Genomic DNA, 24,826 nt, shown 5'->3' with positions numbered 1-24,826 from the left:
TGAAGAACCCAAATTATAATATCTCCCTTGCATCATTATTGACATGTTTGAAAATGGTTCTGTCACAATATTACGATTAAAATATCAACCTGCAAATATATTGTGACCATGACATTGTGCACTAAAATATCATCAAGGTTAATGCAAATGTAATATTATTAACTCTTCTGAGAAGACATTTTGGAGTTGGTACTATTGTCTCAATAAAATAAGAGCAATATGTTGAGCACAATATTGTTCTACTGCTCAGGTTGTAATATAGCCTTATTTTATTTGATTAAAATGAACCTTAAAAATGTATAACTGGGTCACGTGGAGTGATTCACACAAGGAAGTCAGATGATTTTGAAGGCAGACTTAACTTAGCTCCCACCGTAAAGTACTGTAGTTGAAATGAATGCAAAAACAAAGTGTACAAACTGTGCAGTATAATTTACAAAAAAACTCAATTTCTCCAACCATGACTGCTACCGAGTCATAAACTGAAAAACTGCAGACAGGGTCTAGCTTTAGGAAAATAGTCAAAATTACTTAGATGGTTCCGTGAGTCTCTGGCGGCGGGTTCCCTCCCGGCCGACCAGCGTTTGGCCACGATAGTCGTTATCCCCAAGGAGGACAAGCCGCGAGACCGCTGTACTTCTTACCGGCCTATTTCACTGCTAAATGCGGAGCCTAAGATCCTGGCGAAAGTCCTTGCCACTCGTCTGTTGAGCGTCGTGTGCGATCTTATCCATCCGGACCAATGCGGATTCATCCCGCATCGTAACACCGCTCTTAACTTGCGGCGTCTTCACGGCGCCCTTGCCAGGGCGGAGCTCCTCTCCGAACCGGCCGTGCTGGTTTCTCTGGATGCCACGATGGCTTTTGACACCATCGAGTGGCCATTCCTCTGGGCTGTCTTGGCTAAATTTGGCTTTGGGGAAGGATTTATTGGCTGGGTGAAGCTTCTTTACACGGGACCCATGGCCCAGGTGGTGGTGAATGGGCGGGTCTCTCGGCCCTTTGCCCTCGGCAGGGGCACGAGGCAGGGATGCCCGTTGTCCCCTTTGCTCTTTGCTCTCGCCCTGGAGCCACTCGCGGCTTGGCTCCGCTGGGAGCCCTCGCTTAGAGGGATCCGGTGGGCCCCGGGCTTTGAAGATCGGGTTTCGCTGTATGCGGACGATATTCTCCTATATCTCACCTCACCGCGGCAGTCGCTCAACGTCCTCTTTGACGTTCTGACTTCTTTTGGGAATAATTCGGGTCTCACGATCAATTGGTCTAAATCCTGCGTCTATCCGATCTCCGGTGGTCCTCCTCTCCTGCCGCCTCGGCTTCCGATCCAGGTATCCCTGAGCGGCTTTAAGTACCTGGGGATATACGTTTCGCTGGACCCGGTGGCTCGCTATGAGCAGAATCTCCTGCGTCCGCTTCGGCGATTGCGAGAGGACACGGCCCGGTGGTGCAGGCTGCCCCTGTCCCCGCTGGGTCGGGCCGCGCTGTTCAAAATGATGTCCCTTCCCAGGTTCCTCTATGCACTCCAGAATTCCTTCGACGTCATCCCAGTGGCCTACTTTCGGGAGGTAGAGAGCCTGCAGAGGAGACTGGTATGGGACGGGCGGGCGCGTATTGCTCTGGCTAAGCTTACTCTCCCCTGGTACGACGGGGGCATCGCGCTTCCCGACATTCGCGGGTATTATTGGGCCGCGCAGCTTTCGGCCATCAACCATGCCACGTATGCGCCTGGCCTGAATCCGGCGTATGAGATGGACAAGTTCCTGCTTCCCGGCGGGGACTATAACAGGGCGCTTTATTCCCGCTCGGCTGGCCGGACCCTTACGGGTCCTACTAAGATTGCGGTGAGGACCTGGAGGGCTGCCACTGCGGCCATGGGCTGGAGTGAGCGACTGACATGTGCTACTCCTTTGTTTGCCTCCGATCGCCTGGGGAGCCTCTGGACTACGAAGGGGTTTGACCAGTGGGACACGATTGGTATCAGCAAAGTGGGAGACCTGTGGCATAAGGGCGCGGTTAAGACTTTCGCGGCTCTTCAGGCCGAATACGAGCTTACGGACAGGGAGTTCTTCCGCTATGCCCAGGTTCGACACGCCCTGCTCTCGGTCTTTGGAGAGGGGACCAAGATCCCGGTTTCCTCGCCCCTCGAGGACCGCATACTTGACGGACATGTCCCTGACAGTACTATTTCTTTAATTTATAAGAAACTGATTAATCATCGGGCTGACCTCTTGGTGCGCCTTCGGGAGGCTTGGACGGGGGATGGGGTGGAATTGGACGACGAGGTCTGGCAGTCTGCACTGTCGTCCCCCAAGGAGGTCGCCATTCCAGCCCGTCTCCGGTTGGTACAGCTTAAGATTCTTCACCGGGTGTATGTGACGGGTCCTCGCTTGGTCTCGATGGGATATTCCGACGATGGGCTCTGTAAGCGGGGTTGTGGGCTCAGCGCCACCTTTCTCCATATCCTGTGGGAGTGCCGCGAGGTGGCGGACTACTGGCGCCGGGTACATACGGTTATGGGGCAGGTCACTGGGGTTGTGCTGCTGCCGGAGGTGCGTCGCTGTGTCCTGAATGTGTGGGAGCCCAATGATTATAGCGCGGCTCAGACTCGGTGGGCGGCCCTGGGGAACATGATTGCCAAGAGAGATATAGCGCAGCTTTGGGGTGCCCAGCGGCCGCCCACCGTGTCAGTATGGAAGGAGAATATGGACTGGTGTATGTTCAGGGAGAAGACTGTGTATGTTGCCCGTGGTAAGCCGGGGGCATGGGGCAGAATCTGGGGGCAATGGAATGCATATCGCGGGGGTATCTGTACGCCCCCCCTGGTGGACACCGATATCGCCATGTCCCCCTGACCCTTGACGGTTCCGGGCACCTTTTGGAATGACCACATATGGACGTTCATTTCCCTTGGCCCCCCCCCCCCGTCCCCAGCCTCCCGGTACTCCTTCCTTTCGCGTGCTGCTTAAGGGTCTGAACTGGAGTTCCCCGGAGAAAGCCTGACCTGCACTGTTTGTCTTTATGCCTCGCCTTTTGTTTTTTCTTTTAGTTTTTTTTTTTTGTGTTTGTTGGATTTAAGTCTCCTGTTCCTTTAGAACTATCCGGAGTCACTACGGGGCCGAGCCCCGGGAACCGACTGCAGCTTTGATAAATGTATATTTCATTCTGTCCTTAGCGGCCGGCCCTGGTGGTTGTAGGCCCGTGCTTGTAATCGAATTATTGTTCAATAAAAACCGTTAAAAAAAAAAAAAAAAAAAAAAATTACTTAGATATTGCATCATTCTCTCTTAAAAGGAGGTTCGGTTGAAAATCCCTTCAAGGCTCACAATAGTCATATGGTCTAATAAATGGTACGCAAAATTACCCATTACGCCATTAGAAGATTTCAAGTCTGTTTTGTTACCGTTATTTGTCATTTAGGTAATGTACAATGTGCCATTAGTTTGGCACTGCATTGGCTTTAATGACTTTTAATGCAAATTAAAGGAATAGCCAAGAAATGCCTTGTCTCCTACTTCCAAACTGGTCCCACTGTGAAGAAAAATATATATATATATCTACAATGTTGTACAAAACAAGAGATTAAACCTAATTTATGTGTGCTTCATAAAGTGAAAAAGTGAAGTTGAGCTCACTTTAGGCTTTCCACGTTCCACCGCTCTGCACTCAACTGCGGGCTGTGGACAAATGTGAGCACCTTTAATATGGCTGCGAGCGGAGTCTATACATGCTCTGGCCTCTGATGCGGTGCTGGCTGCTGGTTCTTCACCAGCTGCTAGCAAACAAAACAGACCACTTGAGTGGGTCCCTGATTCAGCCCTGGGTGGACTGGTGAGTGTGTGTTGCTATAGGAGTGTTGGCTTCCCACAAAGCACGGAGAACTGGGATACTGAGGTCTCCATTGAGATTCTCACAGCGCGCTGAGCCCATGGCACTCGGGCAGCGCCGTAGCTTCAAAGCAAGGTTGCAAATCTTGTAGTGACAGCAGGCATGCCATTCGGGTGGATGAAAACAATCCTTGGGTCATAGGACACTGATAAGAGAAATACACAAAGGAACAACAGGAAATAGTATGCTACATCCAACAGAAACTGTAAGTGGCAAGCACACAAACCACTGAAAAGTACGGGTAGGATGTATGCCCCCTTTAAGATTTATATTAAATTCAACATATTTCCCAGGTACAGCACATGCGCTTTGCAGGGGAAACCTAAAAAACAATGGCCGAAAAACATTAATTTAGATGGGGAACATACAAAACAAAGAATATTTCTCTTTGAAAAAGGTGTTAAGAAATATATCTTCTCTGCTGTGTTATCCCATTTTTTGCTTTTCAGTGGGTATACCCTGCAAAAAAAAGAATTGGATACATATGCACTTTTTAAACTGTTCCCAAATTGCCCGGACTGTCATTCCGGTAAGCAACCTCTGTGTCCGTAGGGGTCCTTATTAGTTGCAGGGAGGTTGTTTTTGGGTAGTAGAAGTTCCTTTTCGTAATAGTTCTCCTAGAGTCACTTGAATCAGGCCCTATAGGAGGACAACAATTAATTTGTGGCTCAGTGTATGAGATTTCCTTTTAGTAGTGGGCTTATCTGGGTGGGCCCGGTGTGGAAACAGCAGGTTAGAGAAAGCACTAGTCAGATAAAGCAGGAGTACACCAACTTAACGTTTGAGTGCATTGAAATCTAGGATAGTTTTGATGACACAAGGCATTATCCACTTGTTGAAACGTCGTGGTTTTCCTTTTGATTATGTCCTCCTCATAGTCATCTATGACAGGTTTTCACTGTTATTTCTCCCTGGTTTGCTTCTTCAAAGGGGCATGTGCATAGTGTTTTAACAAGAGTGAGGATATCACTATAAGTGTGGCACCTAATTCACGGGAATATAAGAACCTAGAAATCCATCATAATGTGTCTCAATATTTCAGCCTTGAAAAAGCCCCAGGTCTGCTAGTCATTGGGGAGGCAGGGACATGGTTTGCTGTATTTAGATCAATGTAAACAATACCACATAGAACTGCAGCAAGACAGATCACTGAGATAATCACTGGAAGACCATATATGGACTGATTAAACCTACACCCTAAGGAACTGTTTAACCATTATCAAGGGGCTCTAGTGAGAATCTTGGAAAATAAATGAGAATGATGGACAGTACTGACAGTCAATGATTTTTGTGATTAATACTTAATGTTAATGTTCAATTACTTATGATTGTGCTACTAATTTAAATTATATGGGTAACAAAGTAATGTGAACATATTTCGGGAAATAAACACTCCATACAACAGAATTTAGCTCATCAAGTGGAGTAGGTGGCCCAACCATTACAACTGTATTTTTGTTTCCCAATACAACTCACAACATAAATATAGAAGGGATATTTGTGAGTGGACTAGGATGCGTAAAGCCTACTAAAGAGTACTACGAACAAAATCTCATGTCTCATGTTCTTTAATTCCAGAACCTATTAATACCTCAAAGGTATGGCAACTCTGCCTCTTCCGCTTTGATTTGGCCCAGGACCTCGTCAGGCATTCTAAATATTCTGCTTTTACCAAGACGAATCAGTGAAACCTCCCAGAAAACTGTTTATCTTCATGAATCAGACTTTTTTGCCTTGTGGAAAGTCAGTGACAGCTTACATCAGGAATGTGGCCTCTCACCCTCAACTCCATCCCCATTTACCACTATGATTCCCTATATCACTTTTAGGCAGGGAAATTACAATGTCCTACTAAGAATCAAGATAGACTTTTTACAAATAGGGCACTCAGAGGTTTTGGACGACCAGGGAGCTGAAATTACTACACTGCTCACTGAAACACAAACAACCTTATTTTGACAATGAAATAATTAGCATGGCTAACAACTAGTGATAAGTTAAAAGATTCAAAACATACTTGCTTATATCATTCCTCCATCAGGGCTTCCTCTAATGTACGGTTTCTATATTCCTACCCTCTATGTCCTAAATGCATATTTCCAGGGACAACATACTCTATTGTAGTATGCCTGTTTCCTAGTTGTCTTAAGCTAAAAGGTTTATGCCCATGCCCTTTATCGATTTGTTTAACTATATATTACTTCTTTACTGGCTATATCTAGCTTTTTCTTCTGGGATAGGTTGTTTTTGGTATCTGAGCATCAGATTGAGCTACCCTCCCAAACACAGTTGTACCCTGGACTTCCACTGACTTATTCTGCCGTACTTTGTAGATTCTCTTAATCTCCTGAGATACGCTTTGGTTAGTTGTTGTGAGCTTAGCCTAGTGGAGGGCTCTAATCTTTTCTCTATTCCTCTCAGGACTATTGTACATTTGGCTACCCAGAATGTCTTCATGAAGTATTTTCGTTGCATCAGACAAACTATATGTTTTGTGGGGCGTGGCCGAGCCAGCCAAGATGGCGGACTCTTCTCCCTGAGGCTCCGACCGGCAGCCCGTGCAAGCGCCACTAATACCTGCTCCATGCACCTATCAGCCCAGTAAAGAACAGCACTGAGCCGGGAGATCACGACGACAGCTCCGGTAAGCCCGGAATCCCGGGGTCAGAAGTCGCTGGCGCTGCTAGGGTGCCGAGCGGGAGCTCCCTGAGCCGCTGAGCAAAATGGCGGACTCGCAGATCACCAACGTAGCGGTCCGAAATGACGAAGGAGGCAGCCGCATCCTAGAGCGGGACTAACGCCACCGGAGGGCGGACATACCATAACCAGTGCCCCCACAGGCGAGGCAAACGAAAAGGCGCCTCAGCTGACCTCCGGAGGGAGTGAAAGTCGCTACGCACCAGGGGTCTGGGGGACGACCCCCCCCTTCCATGAACGACAGCCCGGGAAACGCGGACGGAGCCGGGTGGGAGTATCGTCACAGGATCCCCCCCACCCGTGCAACATCTGCTTGGATGATCGGCGGAATAGAAGGTGGGACGACATACACACTGCCGGACCGGAGCTGCAGCAAAATCCACTTGTGGTCGGCTGAACCGGAACACACGGCCTGCATGAAGAGATGAGCTGCGGGTCCCAGAACCGCTGCCCGGGTGAGTGAGCGGAGCCCCTGGGGGTGGACTGACGCCCGACCCTCGTTGGCGCCGAGACGAACAGAGACGGGGAAGTCACCGCCACCAATAGATCACACGGTGAGAGCGCGGCGATTACAGGCCGGGATCCCGCAAGGAGGAGGAGTGCGATCCGGCACCCAATCCACCGCGCACCCCAAGAAGACAAAAGCAGGCTGAACAGGGGAGTCGCAGTCAACCCCCCCCTGCCCACACATACATCGGGGCTAGAAGGCCCCTGGAGGACATCGAGAGTTGGGGCTCCACATAGCGTACTGCGTTTAGACTGGCAAAGTGCAGGGGGCAAAATCAATGAGGGGGACACCCGCTGCCGCCCTTTATATCCCGGACGGGCGTTGGTATCGCTGACCGGCGGGGGGACTGAAGCCGGCCCAGCGACATCGGCGCCCGCGACTGCGAGCGGGACGCCCCCCCGCCAAGGACCGGGCTTAACACGACAGCAGCGGCGGAACTGGGCCCCGCCTGGACAGCGGGGGCATCATCGGGACTCCAGATCGCCTCTCAGAGACAGGCGTTGGATACCGGCGAAAAGGTGGTCTGTTGGGCGGCCACTTGCTGCTCGTCCCAAGAGAGGTGCTGGAACACATCGAGGAAGCACGCGGTGGACGACACCACGAGGCGGTCACACAGTGGGGCACACGATCGGCAAGGAAGAATCCCACGAAGAACCCCTAAGGGAGATGAGGAGTGACCACGGCCGGACTGGAGGGGAGGGCAACTAAACACTGATAACCACCGGAGCGGGGAAGAACTCCCCCCCCCCCCCCCCCCCACATCATGGTTCGCCAACGCACAGCGGGGGCGCCACATGCCCCGGAACAGCAGAAATCGACCCCCTCAACACATGCTGTGACCCGACCAAGAGAGGAAACCACTAACGAAGACCCCATGTCCAGGAAACCAAGACGGATGACCTAGAAGGACGCTTCCGAAGGAGCAATATCCGAATTATGAATCTGCCGGAGGGAACAGAAGGGACGGATCCGATCAAATATATCACTTCCTGGATAACATTCACGCCCGCAAAAGATCTCACCTCCTACTTCTCGGTGGAGAGAGCCCACAGGGTCCCAGCGCCCAGACCCCAGCCGGGCATGCCCCTCGACCATTCCTGATGAAGCTCCTCCATTATCAAGACAGAGACACTATTCTCCGGGCAGCCAGGCAGCATGGGAGACTACAAGTAGAAGACAAACAGGTCATGCTGTTCCCGGACTACTCATGTGTGGTCCAACAACAAAGCCACCTTCCTCGCAGTGAAGCGCTCCTCTTTCCGGCCAGACTAAAAATCATGTACGATGGTACGACACACTTCTTCACGGACCCAAGGGAAGCGGAAACATGGGTGGAGCAGCACGCGCGGCGCCCTAGAGACGGTGCCAACCAGCAAGCGATTAAACCACCCGGACGCTCGGGACGTCGATACCGAAAGGTCACCCTCACGCAACTCAGTGCGCGGTCCAGCGCAGCCACTGCCGGCTCACCAGACCTTGCGCAAATTATCACAGAACGCAGGAAGGCACTACAAGCGGCGGCCACATTGAGTCCCACGGAGAGGGGGTTGGACATAGAGAGAGGCCCACACCTGTTCAGCTCGGAAAACGAGGGCAGTGCTACGCCCATGTCTCGAGAGAGCTCGGTGACACCCCCGGTGGTGACTCCCCAGACAGCAGACACACTGATATAAGGGAACGACAATTATCCGGAACATGCATGGGGGAACTGATACGACCTCAGCCCGAGGTGGACACGAACAGAATGGCGTCTGGGCTCGAAGACACGGGGTCGGAACCATCCGGATGAGCAGCAACCATAGTAGCAGGGAACAATATTCCAACCGGAGACGGGTAACTAAATGCAGACATGGTGCGGGCAGGCGCATCCTCGATATTAGCAATAAACGGGTGGCCACAATGGCGGGAGCCGGGAAGAAACGACGCCGCTACCCCCTCAGTTACGAACTAAAGTTTACACATGAAAACCAGTTTGGGCATATCGCCTTGTGCGATAGGCCCTTGGAATCGGGACTGTTCCCCACTGTTGCAGTTTACCCCCCCTCCCCTTTCGTTTATCCCCCCAAGTATCCTCAAATGGGCAAGAGAGCGGAAATGGACGATACAGATTACTGGTAGACGGTGAGTGGCGGGTGGCAAGATGGGCACAACAGGCACAAGAGATGTTATACATCACGAACACACAAACCCAACCCCACACTACATGTCCTGCAGAATCCCTAATACAGACATAAAATTCATCACGTTGAATGTTGGGGGAATGCACACGGCCCGCAAGCGGTACTCTATTTAAGCATTTATTAAGAGACAGCAGGCCCATGTAGCCGTCCTACAAGAGAGACACCTGACAGCGGGGGAGGTAGACCGGCTGCATAAAAAGTGGCGGGGCATTATCTGCTACATAGTTACATCAATGAGGACATTGTTCCTAGTTGGAGGTGAAACAGGATTAGTGAACACCTACTCAACGGGAAAAGAAGAGGGAAAGGTAGAAAGAGAGAGAAAGTGTAGAGGGGAGGAAGAGGTGAGGGGGAGAGGTGAAGGTGAAAGAGGCAAAGAGAACTATCCCCAGAATCAAGGATCCAATCCCGAAGGGGAGGACTCAGTATAGCTTCTAGTTTGCCCTCACACACCCCGAAGGATATCTTGCTTCATCATCGGGCTTTTTATTGCTCCTCGTCAGGCCGGCGCTGCAATGCCTGACGGGCCCCCGAAGGGTCTCTTTAGCGGAGGACTTTTAAAGAGAAAAGCCGATAGGTGAGTGCGAGTGTGTGAGATAAAACGGGGGTAGGGAGAAAAGGATCCAAGGAACAAATGGTTACGTGCGTGCAAAGTGTGTGGATAAAATTACCTAGGGGTGTCCAAAAATGCTATTTTAATATTACGGAGCCCCTGGTAAAGTAAAAAGACCAGAAGGTCAGGGAGTCACTAGTGGGCGTAAAGTGCTTATGTGACTCAGAAAAAGGTCAACATGTTTCACGCCTGCTTTGCCTGTAAAGGTCAGTGGCGTTTCTTCAGGACCTAGCTATGCGAAAGGATGTGCACGGTATAGACGGGGGTTCCAAGGATTGGAAGGGTAACCCGCCTGAGTGAAAGGTAGTGTTTGGTACAATACTGCGAGGTGCAATGACCTAATAAGCAGTGAGTCTAAAAATGATCTCTTCAGAGCGTACTAAAACTTGTGTTACCTAAAAGGGGATAAAAACAGGGGGGGGAAAGGGAGGGGGGGGGGGGGGGGAGAGAGAGTAAGGGAAGGGACAACAAACACAAACGGAGGTTTAAGGGGCATTATCTGCACCACGACGTATTCCGCATTCACCAGAGGTGCACTCATATGGATCAGGCCGGGGGTACCTTTCAAAGAGCAAACAAGACTAATAGGCAAAGAAGGACGGTATGCACTGCTGACAGGGCTGTTAGAGGGTCAACAGCTGCTCATAGGAAGTATATACGCCCCCAACGTAGAGCAAGAACAATATTGGGACAGACTCACGAGCGCACTGGCACACCATACGTCGACCCCATGGCTCCTAAGGGGGGACTACAATTGCACACTAGACCCACACCTAGACAGATCACATCCCCCACAGGTACACTCACCGGCATACAAACAAGCGGCACGCCTCCGTAGATGGGTGGATAGGTGGGCACTGACGGATGTCTGGAGGGCGCGGAACCCAACCAAAAAGCTTTACTCCTTTCACTCCATCCCACACAATCTGAGAGTCAGGCTCGACAGGTTCCTGTGCTCTGCGATACTTCTGCCCAAAGTACAAGACACAGACTATCTGGGCAGGATAGTATCGGATCACGACGCACACACAGTGGTCCTCAGATGGCGACAGCCTCATCCCCCAATCCCAACATGGAAGCTACCCCAAGAATGCCTCACTGACCCGGCATTCTGCCAAACCCATGGGGAATATATTCAGGAACACTTTCTACGGAACGATGGCACGGCATCCTCCAGATCAATAGAGTGGGACGCGTTCAAAGTTAGCACCAAGGGACATTGCATCCAACAGGTGGTGGGGGTGAGGAGAGTGCTGGAAAGTGCCCTACAAAATGCAGAGACTAAATTGGAGGAATTATCGAAAAGCATAGACCAGGGGAAAGCCACGCTGGCACAACTGTCCATAGCAAAATCCTCCAACGCAGAAAAGATGCGGGACCTGCGCAAATACAACTTTCGTGCTTATGCGGCTAAAACACACCGGGAGGGCAATAGAACGGGGTCACTTCTGGCCTAGTTAGTCAAACAGGACACAACGCCACACCTCATCACAGAACTTATAGACACAGACAGACAGCTCAAACACTCCCAAATTGACATATTGCGCATATTTCACGAATACTACGTGGAAATATACCGGGTCCCACAGGCTGAGATGCCGAGAGAGCTTGCCCGATTCCTAGGCCCATCGCCCATGCCCAGGATCTCCCCCACAGATAGGAAGGAATTGGATAAGAAGGTCACACCCGCAGGCGTAACACAAGCGATCAGGTCTTTAGCACGCAAGAAGGCACCGGATATGGACGGCTTTCCACTTGAGTATTATAGCACATTCGTGGCCCAGCTGGCGCCATGACTGGCTTCCATTTACGAGGAGGCATTAGCCAGAAAGATACTTCCGGAATCACAGCGGACATCGATCCTGGTGACCTTCCTGAAGCCACACAGAGATCCCACGCTCCCTGCATCCTACAGGCCGATAACGCTTTTAAACACAGACTGCAAGATTCTAGGGAAAATCTTAGCAGATCGATACAGTCAAATTCTTCCGGCACTGGTGCACCCTGCCAGTGTGGGTTTGTTCCTCGTCGCAATACCTCACATAATTTACATAGATTATTTCATATCCAAGACCAGGCAAAAGACCGATTCCCACGAGCAGCATGCCTGATTCTAGATCTGGAGAAAGCGTTCGATACCCTATTGTGGCCCTATCTGTTCGCGGTCCTCCAGAGCATAGACGTCGGCCCCACGCTCATGGCGTATACCCAGCTCCTATATAGAGGCCTCACCTCCAGGATGCGTGTAGGCAAACTCATATCGGCCCCATTCCCGGTGGCACGAGGGACTAGGCAGGGGTGCCCCCTTTCCCCTCTCCTTTTCGATCTAGTCATGGAACCCCTGGCCATAAGATTGCGACGGGAGGGGGAGGCATGGGGGATTCCCATAGCGGATACAACCTATTGCGTGTCACTATACGCAGACGACCTCCTGATCTATGTTCGTGACATCTCTAACGATCTCACCCCAATATGGACAACGTTACAAGAGTTCGGGACGGCCTCGGGACTTAAAGTAAACAGGGGGAAATCAACGATCTTCCCTCTAGGCGCCCAAATGGCGCCCTTGGAATTTAGAATGGGCACCCAGACACTGACATGGAACGCGACGGCCCCCAGATATCTGGGAGTGCGGCTATACCACTCCCCCAAAGACCTCTTCGAAGGCAACCATCGCAAAGCGCTAGCGAGCTTACGACCGGCGGTAGGCTTCTGGAAGACGCTGCCATTGGCACCCATTGGGCGTGTAGCCATAGCAAAAATGATCATGGTTCCGAGAATGCTATACTACTTCGCAAATCTCCCGATAATCCCGCCGCGTTCCTTTTTTCAGGAGCTAGACGCGTTGCTAACAGCTCTGATTTGGGGCGGCGGACGCCATAGAGTGGCGCTGCGCACGTTATACCTGCCCACGACGGGCGGAGGTCTGGGAGCTCCATCCTTCGAATCATACTTCCTCGCGGCACAGCTCCAATGGCTGTCCCACTGGACGGCAGAGAGGCACGTAGGAGAAACAATAACCGAGGGTGGCAGGATACCTCTCCCCGCTATCAGACGAATGCTATTGCCAGGTACTAAACCAACGCGCACGCACCCGCTACAGGTCTCTGTAGCCCGCAGATGTATGATGCGGGTGCACCGTATGTCGAGGGGACGACCATTATACTCTCCGTTGCTCCCCCTGGTGGGATTCCCTTGGAAGAGCGAATACTACACCGCGGGAGCCCTCCGGGTATGGACCGATCACGACGTAACGGAGATGGAGGCGCTGTTTCATGAAGGACAACTGAAGACTTATGCCCAGATGGTCGAGTGGTATGACCTCCCGCACGGACAGTTTCTGCGACACAGACAAATCTTAGACAGTGGTAGCCAACACTGGAACCTTCGGCACGGGGAACCCCCGACACATCCAGTGTTACACACGATACTGCGCATGGGGACAGGTAGACACCTAATCACGTGGCATTACAAAGCGATTCGAGAATTGACGGATGTCTCCCTGGATGGGCTCCGAAGGGCGTGGGAGGACGACGCGGGCCGCGCATTTCATGACACGGAATGGTGCCAAGCTCTGGATTTTCCCAAAAAGGTATCCAGAAATGCGCGATTCAAAAACATACAGTTCAATATCCTGCACCGAGCGTATCTTACACCGGATAAGCTTTACCGGTTTTACCCCGATACGCAATTCACGGGCCCCCGCTGTCAGGCACCAGAAGCAGACTTTAAACACATGTTTTGAGCCTGCCCCTCCATACACCGGTATTGGGACAGAGTACACCATACGCTCCGAACAACGGTCAATCTCCCGAACATATCCACGTGGGAGGCGTGCGCTCTGGGGATCTCCCAGAAAAAGAAAACTGCAAAATTACAATGGAAATTTGCATCCCTCGCCATTCTCTTAGCAAAGAGGAATATAGCGATGCATTGGAGGGCCCCTACTGGGCCCTCGGAGGCAGCTTGGGCGGGGGCACTACTCAAGTGGGGGGCAGCAGAGGAAGAGACACTAAGAGAGGAAGAGGTAAAGGGCACGCGTAAACATCCAATATCTATGGAATGGGCGCAGCTCCTAAATCACTTTAAACAGGAGCGGACAGATGGGGAAACACTGGAAGTGTCGCAGTCCCCACCCCACACCCCCTCCCTATCCCCCACCGCACAGGACCCAACGGTGGCGGTACAATAGGCCCGTAGGAGAACCGACAAGGAGAGATAGACGAGGCCCCCCGGGCTTACCGCCACCCCTACGACGGCTCAATTCCCCCCAAGATTACCTCAGGACGCATCCGACGGACATGCAACCAGTCAGCACACCACCCGCCACGACCGATTATCCTTGCCCACCATATATGTACCCCCCCCATGTTCCTCTTAATCATTTCCTCCCCCTTCTTTCTTCTCCCTCCCATAGTTCACAGTTAAATTTCCATCTGCAGTTCCGAAGCCGATATATTCGCTAAACGGAATAGATGATCACGTACACTATAGGGGAAGCTGTACACAGACAGGAGCAGGGAGAACGTGCTAACCCTATCTATCATGTGACACATCGGTACAGTCGCAACAGAACACACTACAGTCCACTGGGACAAACCAGTAGTAGATTTGCGATCTAAGCTATGTCAAGGGGTTCCGGGAACTGGACAACTAGTGCAATCGCCCTTTGTAAACAGGAATAATACTTTACAATGATACAAAAGGTGGTTCATCTGTGAAATATTTGATGTATATTATGGAATATTGTATGCAAAACCCTAATAAAAAAATCAAACAAAAAAAAAAAAATCAGAAAAACTACATGTTTTGTCCTAGTCTTATGTTTTTGCTAATAAGGTATACAGACCCTACGTACGAGTTCTGGTAGAGACTATTCTAGCCGCAGATTCCTTCACGTAGAATTATCACCAGGCGTAAGACTGGATCCGGAAACTTTTTTGCGAAAGCATCCCTGGCGCCGGGAACGGGGCGACATCACACGACTCCGCCCAGGCGTCGTCCGCGTGCGTGACGTCAGCGAGGTCACACAGACCCGCCCCAGCGCGCCTACGTCAGTTTTCTTCGGAGAACTTTTCCGCACCATAACGCGGAACTACCAGATAAACTGTGGAAGCATAGGGAACAATGGAGTAATATTGTTTGTATTTGCAGTGATTCAGCTACGTATATGAAAAAGTTGTGTGATGACCTGTCAAAATCAATACCTGAGCTGAAGTGCTTCCCTGTAAGTGATCCTTGCCACTTGTTAGATGGAATGCTGAAAGCATCTTTACAATCTTCAGAGTTAAATAAGAATGCTATTTACTTTATAGTCCATTCTGGTGCACTGTTTTGCTATGCGCGGAAACTAAAACAGAAATATTTCTCATTTTGTGCTTTGTATGGCATCAAAGAAAGAGTCATCCCGACTGTGTCACTTAGCTGGTGGTTCTCAGTCCTAGAGGCCATGAATGCTATATTATCCATGTGGCAACCGTTTAAAGAACATTTGCTGAGTGATGATGCCAAAGGCGAGAAATGTGAGGATCTTTGGTCACATATTGATAGTGATTTGAAAAAAAGGACACTCTACTGCATTCCTAGATTTTTACAGAAAAGGATGACTGCTGTAGTGGACATAATAAAAAAAACTAGACTCTGAAAACACCCTTGTCTACCAAGTGTTCAGCATAATTGGTGTAGATGTGAAACTTCTCTTTGAGAGTAGGCTGGGCGACAGTTTTAGTGACTTTGGCACTGCAACGTGTTCCATGTTAGAGTGCTTGCCACTTGGTAAGCTAAGAAATGTTGAGGAGCAATTCAAGAACTTTTATTTTACAATGTATGAGAAAAAGCCTTTCACCAACCATAGCATTTGGAGTCCATGAAGCCTCACTGTGGTACTCTGCACAATGTATAGATCCCTTCCATAAAGGGAAATTTTCTCCAGAGTTTCAAACGTGCGGCCTCATCTTTGACCGCTTCAATAACTCTGAGGGCATATGCGCCCAGTTCAACGCATATGTTGCAGAACCTGTTGCAGAGAATCACAATTTTCAGGTGCACCAGTATTGGCATGGAAAGCTATGTCAGTGGCCAGAGTTAGCAAATTGTGTACTGGCTATTTTGGCGTTGCCTGTCTCAAGTGCCACTGTTGAGAGGGCCTTTTCACAGATAAAAGTTTACATGGGAAGAAAAGAGCAAGCGTGCATGGCCAAAGACTCACTGAAGAAGTATTGTATGGTGTACAACGATAAGTTTGATTTGTAAAAATGTATTTGGACCTCATATACACTGTATGTACACCATGCACTATCAGTGCAGAAAGCAAGCAATAATAAAATCAACACTGGAAAAACACTGTTTCTGTTGTTTTTATTGGCGCGAAAATGTGTAACCACTGATAACCACTGTTTTTTTAAGGTATTGAAATCACTTGAAAACACTGAAAAAAAAACACCAGAATTTACCAAAAATAGAAACTGAAAACCGGAAAGCCCAGACTGCACCCTGCCTTAGGGCTCTTAGGCCTGCTGTAGGGGTGACTTACATATAGCATATACAGTGTGTATGGGCAAGGCACACGGAGTGAACCATGTCTTGTTTTCAAAATAGTCTGCAGCTTTTCACGCAACTTGCAATGGCAGTCTGCATTCAATTTGTTTGTGAGTCCCTTAGAGTGGCACAATACATGCTGTAGCCCTTAGGGACCCTCTTTAGTACCCATGCCCTAGATACCAGGGGTATCATTTACTAGGGACTTACATGGGTGCTAACGTCCTAGCCAATTGGTCTAAAAATTTAACAAGTACCGTGTTTTAGGGAAAGAACACTGGCATTTAGGCCTGGTTAGCAGGAATTCAGTGCCATTTCCGTCGAAAGGCACCAGTACTAGTGCAAAACGTGGGGATGACCAAGGCAAAAAAATGGGGATGACCATGCCAAAAGGAGGCACTTTCCTACATGTACTAATGTTCCAGGAAACATGGACCACTGAATTTATCCATAGGATGGGATTTAGTACTTTTTTTTATTGATGTGCATCTTTCTGTAGCGTGGCACCCTTCAGGGGGGCTGATTGTGTGCATCAAGATATCAATGAACTGCAATATAAATTGTTTGCCTATTGATTCCTCTGATATATTAGTTTTGAGTCTGTCTAGACCTTATAGTTTGAGGGTTAATCTCCATTCAGTTAATAATTGCTTTCTTGGATTCTCATTAGTCTAATCTTAGACCCAAGCCATACCTCCTGATTGGTGGATATGTTAATATCACCATGAGCCCTTACAGAGCATACACTTAGGTTGGTGGCAGTCCAACCGCTGACAGCCCTTCAGTATGACTGCCGTATTAGGATACTGGCAGTCGGATCCACAGCTTTCGGAAGCGACACCGCCGCCTCCCCAAGGATCATAGATCCCAACAGTGCGGCAGCCGGAGGAGCGTCCGAGAATGGTGGTGGTGCTAAGGCAGGCACCGCAGTCGGGATTACGATATCCCTTTCCGACAGCCTTTTTATAGCAGGAACCCCACCATGAAAAGGTTGTCTGAAAGTTATCGCGGGGCCCAAAACAAGTCCCGGCCTTTGTGGGCCAATGAAAAGTGTCTCTGGGGTCACATGTAGTGCCCCCACTTACCACTGTGCAACATGCAACGTGTGCCATGCACAGATGTGCAGGAGGTACTGCATGGCAGCGAAATGTTTGACAGCCGCTTTCCATGGCCGCAGCATCTCCAGCCGTGGTACCGATGACTTTCAGACTGCCAGCCCAGCGTTCAAATCAAAATACGGCAGTCAGACTGCCGCATGCACATCGGGAAGTCTCCCGACAGCCGCAATAGCGGCCGGCGGTCCGACCGCACAACATCATAATGAGGCCCTTAGTAACTCAAGAGGAAGATGAGGTCAGGGGCATTCCATTACTTGATTCCCCGTTTGCGCTTCCTACTGTACTACTCTTGCTAGTAGAATCACACTGCCCTGAAGAAGCCCATGCGTTGGGCGAAACGCGTTGGCTGCATATGTTTGACTGTCCTTGAGAAGAAAGAAAAGAAATAAAAGAAAAATCAAGCATAAACGGACTCTTTGCATACTTCAGTAAGAAATTTGGATGCGATTTTGTGTTGTTCATTTGCCTCTTATTTATTGCATTTCTAAATGCTTAATGTATCATCATCTGGTAGCTGGTCATTTGATGTGGGCAATGTCTATGGAATCTTAAATTTGTGATTACGTTAGGTGGTACAGTGACTGAGTTCCCTAACTGCCAATACTTTTTCAGCCATATCACGTACTACCCTGGGCAAAGCGGTTTAAATCAAATAGAGCCCCTCACCAACAATAATTACAGATCAAATAAATGGCCAAAGGTGCTAGTCAAACAGGAATCCCAAATCTAACCTATTCCACCTGGCACTTGTACCATTTACAGACCTTCCGAAACACAATATTCCTATAGTCGCGATACACCAGCGATTTTTCAACTAACTAAGGAAACCTTTCCAACAGCCTACCTGTGTTCCGCTCCCTACTCCACTTGTTAGAAGGAAGTGTAATCCGAGGTACAATACAGAATGCCGCAAAGCGGAATCCTCCCTCATCCGAGCAATTAAATCCATCTACGATTAAAAAAGCCAGATTAGATTAAAGGCTTATTCTTAACACAAGTAAAGGGAAATGGGATGAGGCTATCTGGATGGATCTTTTGGCGGCCTCAAGGGCTAAAGATACATCTTCATTGTGGCACAAAATGGCCCATGGTAGTAGGCACAGCATTAGTCCCATTGATTACTCAGTACAACCTACAGGACATGGGTTTCCTATTTTGAGAGTCTCTATTCCTGTGCACCTGTATTGTAGGATACTCTGGTCACTCATTCTATTATTCTGTCTAGATTCCTAGCACCCTTATCTGAGGTGTATCCGTTTTTTTTTCCCCAATGGCTGACACTCAGTTTGCCATTAATACAGTGAAGACAGGCAAAGCCCTGGCCCCGATAAGACTTCTGGGGAACTCTTTCACCATGATGAGCAACTGTGGTCTCCTTACATAAATCGACTCTTAAATGCTATAATCAATCGGGCAGAGATCCTCAACAGATGGTGTGTGTCTGAAATTGTCGCTATCTATACAAAAGGGGATAGTGAAATACCGGGGAACTATAGACCTATAAGTTTAGTGGATAACCTTCCCAAAATGTTTGCCACAAAGGTTTTAAAAAACAGTGAATGTCAGATAATAATATCTTATCCTCCCCCCTTTCAGGCAGGAAATAGAGCTAAAGTGGGTGCAATTGATCAAGCCTTTTGCTTCTCACTTACCTAATAGAAATACGTCACTAGTTCAAAGGGGATCATTTTTATATTGCATTTGTTGACCTACAGTCAGCTTTTGATCTGGTCCCGAGGCACTTACTGTGGGGAAACTCTCAAGCTGATGGGTCTTCCTGCCCCATTGTTGTCTGTTATAATCAGACTGCACAAGAACAATTACGCTCAGGTGCGCTAGTGCAAGCAGGGGGGGGCTTACTGAGCACATTCCTGTGAAAAGAGGAGTAAGCTAAGGGTGTGTTTCGGCTCCTACTCTTTTTCTCTCTTTATTAATGATATTTTAAGAGTTTTGCTGGGTTGTATTAATGACTCCCTCCCCCCAAAATAAATGACTTGCTGATATCTGCACTATGCTTTGCAGATGGCACCCTTCTTCTACCCTTAATGTCTAGGGCCTTGCCAAATCATTTAGCGAAGTTTAAAAACTATTGTGATTATAAGGGCCTGGAATTTAACACCTAGAAAACAGTTCTTTCAAGGGTAATATTTATATAGGCACTTTACAACTAGAGAAGATATAGAGCGCTGACTACTAGGGTATAAAGATTGATAGCAGATCACCTTGGGGATCATAAATAGAGAAAAGGAGATCTGCTGTGAAGCATATGGCAGGTGCCCTCTTGAAGCTCCAACGTGAGTCAACCACCAGTTGCGAGTCCCCAGCTCTAGAGCTTTACAGAGCAAAGCTCAGTCAAAAGCCCTTTATAGGGCCTAGATACGGGAATATGCAAACACATCAACATTGGGCTCTGCAGGAAATAATGTCATGCAAGAAGCATGGCTAATATATATACACGATCCTTATACAACAGCCAGGATCTGAACCTTACTTCCATACCTAATAGTCAGTTCATTTTGCCCTTAACCTTCTCTGAAAGAGAAATAGAAGACAGGATTGAGAAAAGCTACGCTGCTCCCAGCTAGAATGGGCTTCCAGTGCCCATATGTAAAGGAGATTGTGCTTTTTGGAGTTCAATCTCTGTCTAACAGCTGAGGCCATCCCTGAATCATGGTGTGGTTCTATCTTTCAACCAATTCATAAGAGAGGAGTTTATATCTCCCCTGATAGCTATTGTATGATCGACCTTGGGGATACAGATTTAAAAATCTTTGCAGACCTGATATCGTCTGAATAAAAGGACTGGTCTGAAAAAGAAAACTTAATCCCATTCAATCAAATAGGATTTAGAGCAAAATCCAGCACTATAGATAATCTGGTTGCGCTTACCATGATTATCAAGAAATGCTTTTCTAAACAACAACTATTATATTCCTGGTTTGTTGATTTCTCAAAGGCTTTTGATCATGTAAACCAAAACCTTTTTTGGAGAAAATTGATTGGCTGGGACATTCCAACAAACATATTACATGCCATCCAGCTATTATATTTGAATAACTGGGCTCAGGTCAAACTTGGCTTGAACAAAGACCTGTCCGGTAAAATACCAATAAAGAGGGGCCTGAACCAAGGGTGTGTTCTTGTGCCAATCTTTTTGAATCTTTTTTGGCCGACCTAAGCTCATACCTAGATGCAGCCAACTCTCATCCTCCAAGCTGGGGGCTCTGTCAAGTGTCCTCACTACAATATGCTGACAAGGTAGTTCTTATGAATCTGACTGTGATCGGACTACAGAGGTTGCTAAACAAACTCCATACCTAATGAATTGAAAATGAATGACCATTAACCTTACAAAAACTCAGGTCATGGTGTTTAGCAGGAAGATCAAAAAGAAAAGGAGCTGATCGCTGGGTGGACAATCTGTCTTAAGAAGCCCATGCTATAAATATATTGCCGTCTGGACTTCAGTAACGCCTGTCGTATGGATTACAGCTTAACACATGGAAGCCAACGACTGCCTCCTGGATTGCAGAATTTCAATTATTATATCGTAAACTTCAAAGCCCAACATTCCTGCCGCTTCCTACAGTGATAAAAGCCAAGTTTATCTTAACAATTAATTTTGAGTTAGAAACCTTTACAGGGAAGTTCGCTCCTTTCTCAATTCTGCACAAAGTAAGGTATTTCACCTTCTTTTTTATATTCCTCAGAGAACGCATTGCCATACCAGATGGAATTCGGCCTGAGCAACCAAGAATAGGCACAAAAAAGCTACATACTACTCAAGAACATGTTGCTATTAAGATTCTCAGAACAAACTACACCACGTTGCCTGCTATGGAAAGAAATTCAAACAGGCCTATTGACAAAAACAAACAGCAGGGCTCTGGTCTTTGAGCAAGCACGTCACTACCTCAAACTCCTTTAAATTTGTCTTACACATAAGAGGGTATCATGGAACAGAGAGAAAGAGGAGTTTAGCAAAAGAAGACATGCACGGACCATCATTGACTCCTAGAAGCAGCTCTGTTCGCAGTCATATTTAAAAACTTTGCTTAGATCCTTTTTCAAAAACAAGCCATTCCACTGGTATTTTGGCCTGTGTCAAACATTTGACTATATTTGTCCCATGTTGCAAGGATTCACTGCGGTGACTATTTAACCAGCATGGTTTTAGATCATGTCGACATGCACTACTTTTTTGTTTGAAAGGCAAATCCCCCTCAAGCAATAGCAGCCTTCATAAAAATTGATCACAAAAGCAGACAGGTTTTTGGCAGCAAACAGCTCAATGACCGCTTTGCAGCAGGCACAATAAATCATTTGAGCTGCAGTTATGGGACTGTAGCATCGTCCGCACTATTAAAAATATAAGTATGTGGCAATACTTTCTGCACAAGTTTACAATTTCACAGTTCTGCACTTATAGCGAAATTTGCACTATTATCCACATTCTTACCATGGCTGACTAAGGAAATAAGAAAATATTGATGAGGAGACACTATTTGCATCAAGTCCAAAACTTTACTGCATTGCACTTTTAGCAAGATTTGCACCAACATCTTTGCACTTCAAGTCGGAAGCATGGTTAAGATAATAAAAGACCTTGTGAGAGAATATCTTCATTAGTGTACAATTGTTACTGCTTCTACACTTCTAGTGCAATTTGCACCAATATTTTCTCTCTTATTAGCTGCTGACCAAAGAAACAAGAATATATGGATGTTGCGATACTGTAGGAAGCTGGTTTTTTATGTAGTAGTGCCAATGTAAGGGCACACTATACAAACAGTCCAGACAACCCTTATTAATTTACAGGGCTTACTTTAATAATCCTAAGTGCTTTATTGATGGTAGTGTGGTTGAGCTGCTTAGGCTTATAATGGAGAAGAGATAAGCATCTGCTGTACACAGAGAGTCATTCAATCAGACACACACTCAAGAAGAAATCTGGGATCTGTTTAGAAAAATAATACAGATTTTTATATGAATTTAGACACCAAGATTTTTTGAATCAGGTAAAAACTTTCAGAGCTATCAATTTTATAAGATACAGTAAAAATGCTCAATTAACAGTCTTTGAGGTATGTGCCGCAAACGAAGTAATGTTATCCTATGGGTCTGAAAAACATGCACAGCAAACAGATACTTGCAGTTGGTGTTCGGAGGTGCCCTTTAGGACTTCAGGTGCTAAGGGGCCAAGGTCCAAAGAACCACTAGCAGTGTGGGCTTATCTGCCGCAGAGGAGTCTGGGTGCAGAGATGCTAGTTGGGTTAGCAGCCTCTACCACTACACCAGTCAAGTCAATGGAACCAGAAACAAAGAGGTTGCAAGGGGGAACTTAGGCACAAGTCCGGGAAAACCTAAAGAACAAATGTGTTTAGCCGCAAATGTGTTGCTAACATTTGAAAATTCAGTGATTCTTTCTGCTACTGATAAATAGCTCTTTTAAGAAGAGAAAACTGAACTCTATTCTGCTTCAGTCAGGTCTTGCTCTGCCGGATATCTCTGTCTATCGGATTTGAACGTGGTTATCTGTCGATGCCTTCCACGTGTTGACCTTTACTTCAACTCCACCTTTTTATGGACCCCAGTGGTGGTCTTCATTCCCTTCATAGAAGGGTTTTCACACTTGCTGTTTTCTTTTGAATTATTATCAATCGCCTGATAGTAGCCTCGTCAGTCAGTAGCGTCGATTCATGGGCAATTGCCATTATTTTTCTGAGCTGCCAGGTGCCGTTCACTCATTTTTTTCTCCTAGTGTTGCTGGTTATCCAGCTTGTTACTAATATCTTTATATCTATAAGTTTCACTCCGCTGTTGTCTCAACTTTGGTCTATTGCCAATGTGTGCAATTATATGTATCTTTTGATGGATACGTTTATTCTATAGATGTTCCTCGTTCCTACACTGGTTAGTATCCCCGCTTGCTGCGGGAGTCCGTGTTTCACTTCAGGGTAGGGTTACCTCACAAACTTGTTTTTACTACAAGGATCTCTAGCTCAGTGGTATGGGCTAATTGCATGATGTATTTTTACTGCATCTTGTAATTTTACATGTTTATAGGCTGTATTGTCCGCGAAATAAACTTGATTGATTGACTGATATGCAGTACCACCTCCAGGTGGAGATACCATTTGTGGTCAGCAGGATGAGGTCAACTGAGGCTGTCGGCCCTGGAGTTCAGAGAGCATGCCGACTATCCACATTCCATGCTGAAGCGCTCACGCCCAGGGTCTCAATGCTACCTGACAGAGAACTGGAGACTCTACTTCTCACTACTTATTGATGTATCACATTGCAGTCGTATTGTCCATCACAATCTGGACAGACTGACTGCAAAGAAAGAAAGGTAAGAAAGGCCTTGCGCATCAGACGAAATGCCCTCAGCTTGAGCAGAATGATGTGCACGGCCCGCTCCCTCGAAATGTTCTCATGTTGTGTAAGTTCTAGAAGCTATGAACTGGCACAGTGATCACAATGCGACTAGAAGTTCAATTTTCGAGGAGGAGCCTAGCGCGCAACCAAGATGGCCGCGTAGGTGCGAGGCTCCCGAGGACCTCCGCAACCTCCTACGTTTATCCTGACTTCATCCTGCATCGGTTGAGGGAACTGTGTCGGTGAGCCTGAGCCGAGGTGGTACCCGTTTCCCGTTTTTGAATCGGACCTCGGGTGCCGGAGTGAGCACCGATTGAAGTTTGCGGCCTACTTCTCTCCTGACCCCGGATTCGCGTTTGGGGGCGACCCGGTGGCAAAGTGAACAACAACGGCGGGCTGGGCCTGGCGAGTCGCGTACCCCGCACTTTCACTTTCACTTTTGCGCCCCCTTGCTGTCTTTGCAAGTGGGATCGCGGCGCTCTTGGTGTTGGGGTGGCCTCGCTGGGAGACCCTGCCTGCCTGCCTGCTGTGGCCCGCTCCGCCGTCCTGGGGTGGCCCCCCGGAGCTCGTGGCCTTGATTGCTCGCTTTTTACTGCGTGGCTGGTGAGGGTGTGAGACCCGCGACGATGGCCACTAAACAAGATGGAGATCGGTTGAAGGCCAAGTCGACCCGGCGTGGCGCCGCACATCAGGCCAACATCATGGACCGCTACACCCTCCCGAAGGGATCTCCCGGTGGACCGCACAAGTCCTCTGAGTGCCCCCCGGATGCCCCGGATTTGCCCACAGATCTGACTCTGCAAGACGTCATGGGCGCCATTGCTGAGATGAAGGCCTCGGTGGGCCAGCGGTTTGACACGTTAGCGTAAAAAATCGACGCGGTCCTCGTTGATGTCAACCTGGTGAGAGCTGA

At 48.2% G+C, this 24,826-nt stretch overlaps 1 protein-coding gene across 3 annotated transcripts in view; it reads right to left on the bottom strand.

Moving 5' to 3' along the window:
• PRKDC (protein kinase, DNA-activated, catalytic subunit) overlaps window positions 1-24,826 on the bottom strand; it is a 2,754,228-nt gene that overhangs the window by 2,076,180 nt on the left and 653,222 nt on the right. The window lies entirely within an intron of this gene.

Source organism: Triturus cristatus, chromosome 5_1, assembly GCF_964204655.1.
Source record: "Triturus cristatus chromosome 5_1, aTriCri1.1, whole genome shotgun sequence".
Taxonomy (NCBI): Eukaryota; Metazoa; Chordata; class Amphibia; order Caudata; family Salamandridae; genus Triturus; species Triturus cristatus.
Note: the sequence above shows the minus strand (reverse complement) of the source record. Positions and strands in the feature narration are given on the sequence as shown.